A 2,237-nucleotide genomic window follows, 5' to 3' on the forward strand; every position below is an offset into this window, starting at 1 on the left:
AGCTCTGCCCCGTTTTGCCATCCCAATGTCCCGTTTTTGTCTCAAGGAAATATGGTCAGCCTACCCATAGGGTGGAGAACCTGCCTTGTAGCCCAAACCCCCTTAACTTCATGTGCGGGTAGATCCTTAGCAGGGCTTCTTTGTAAATGTTACAGGTCCCAATAAGGAACAAGGACTTGGAGAAAGAGCTACCTGCATACCCTGAGAGATCCTGGAATAGAGCCAACTGCAAGAAGCCTGTGTCAATAATGCTTCCAGTTTTGCTTCAAAGGCTTCTCAGCCTTTTGGCTAAGATCAAGTGTAGTATCTGTTGTTATCAGTTTAACAATACCTTCAGTTTTGATTCAGCCAAGTCAGTTGTAAATCAGACTATTATAAATTAAGATTAACCCATCAAGCATGCTGCACCTGATTTGAATGTGAGATACCTCATAGTTCATAGGAGTTGTCAAGATATATGAAACAAGCAAGAGCCAGAAAAATGCCTTTTTGTTTTGTTTCCCCTCTAAGGAGAAGCGGAGGGAATGCAGCATTCAGAAAGTAGGCAATAAGGTTAAATAGTTTTTAGCAAGAATTGCCCTTCAACACTCTGGAGCCTTTAGTTCTTATTCAAAGCTTCTGGATATCAGCTGAATTTTGCAATTTAATCATCTCTGGAGAGGAATACCTGTGAACTAAACCAAAGAAACTAAAGATATCACCCAAAAAAGAGAGGGAGATTTACAGTATATACTGTTACCCTCTTACAACATTCTTCTTTCTCTCAAATGCTGCTGGGAGGAAATTTAAAGATGCAAAACAGAGTCTTCAGTTAGAAAACTCTCCTGAGATTCTTTAAGATCTTTTGTGTTTTATCTGCTGTTCTTTAGATGAGGCAGCGTGCTTCCCTCCTTAAAGGATTTTCTAGACAATCCATTCTGACTGCAGCAAATGCTGCCAACCGTTAGCTGCTTATTATGCAGTGACCAGACAATTTCCCTTCAGGTTGTACTTCTGCCTCCGGAAGTTCTTCTTTTCAACATGGATTATTCTACATTTTGTACTTGGGGAAAGGGTTGGATCAATACATGCCAGAATGATTTCTGCTTGTAAAATGGATGGTACTGCTGCAGATGGGTGGGTGTGGGCAACTCATATTTTCTTAAAGCATTTCATATAAATAATGTCGCCCAGTTGGAGTAGGACAACTAGAGAAAGAGCTGTGCTAAAATCTGATCTTTTATTTGCTTTTTGCAATGGTGATAGGGGGTATCCAGAGGTCATTCTATGGCAATTGTAGGCAAGACCACTGTGGTATCTTTCTTAGTTAGCACTTCCACTTGGATTTAAACATTTTTCTTTCCTGCTTTTCAAAAACGTAGGGCAGCTCATCGTCAATTCCCACCACAGCATAGTAAGGTAGGATAGGCTGGAACAGAATGGTTTGAATGCTGGGTGGCTGGCCTTGAAATTAGATCCTTTGACAACTGTACTCCAAGGTCATCAAGGAAAGCTCGAACTCTCCAGTTTGAGCCACTAGCTCTGCCATTTTGTAATTCTGAGCATTTAAAAAGAAATCCAACAATTTACTGTGTTTTAACTCATAAAACACCACAGAATACATTTGGATGGTGAAGAGTTTTATCCAATCAAATTAGATAATTAAAACTTGGTTCCAGTATGACTAGTTCCTGTCCTAACAACCAGGAAACACGCTGAGACAAGGAACGGGTCTCTAATGTTTATTGCTAGTACTTAACAGGAATCCTAACAAACTGAAGAAGCGTGGGAAAACCCAGACATATAACCCCCAAGGGTTAAGGCGGGCCCGATCTGTGTCTCTTTGAATGGCTGACCAATTCCTCAGTGCTACGCATGCGCTTGACAGGCTGGATGGGAGCCCCCTGCTCGCCATCCTTACTCATGACAGTTCCAGTGGTATTCTTGAAGGCCCCCTGATTTCAACAGCAACAAGGTATAGTTTATTTGTTCCCAAAAATGATTAATCAGTTCCAATTACGATGAAACCAAGTGCCTTGTCAATTCCTCAACTTCTTCTTCATTATCTTCCCTGTACTCACTGAGTACTAGTTGCTTGTCTCAGATTCAAAACCACAGCCATGGGTTTGAATCTGAATCCCACCCTTGTAACTAGTTTTAAAATCTGTTTAGGAATCTTTGTGGAAATGGAATTATAGGAATTGGAATCCAACAAATCTGGAAGCTGCTTTGTAGGGAAAGGCTGCTTTAGTGTAATC

The 2,237-nt window shown here is 41.0% G+C and overlaps 1 pseudogene; it reads left to right on the forward strand.

The window, feature by feature from the left end:
- The first annotated feature begins 268 nt into the window (after window positions 1-268).
- LOC134495069 (U2 spliceosomal RNA) lies at window positions 269-395 on the forward strand (annotated as a pseudogene).
- The last annotated feature ends 1,842 nt before the right edge of the window (window positions 396-2,237 follow it).

Source organism: Candoia aspera, chromosome 3, assembly GCF_035149785.1.
Source record: "Candoia aspera isolate rCanAsp1 chromosome 3, rCanAsp1.hap2, whole genome shotgun sequence".
Taxonomy (NCBI): domain Eukaryota; kingdom Metazoa; phylum Chordata; class Lepidosauria; order Squamata; family Boidae; genus Candoia; species Candoia aspera.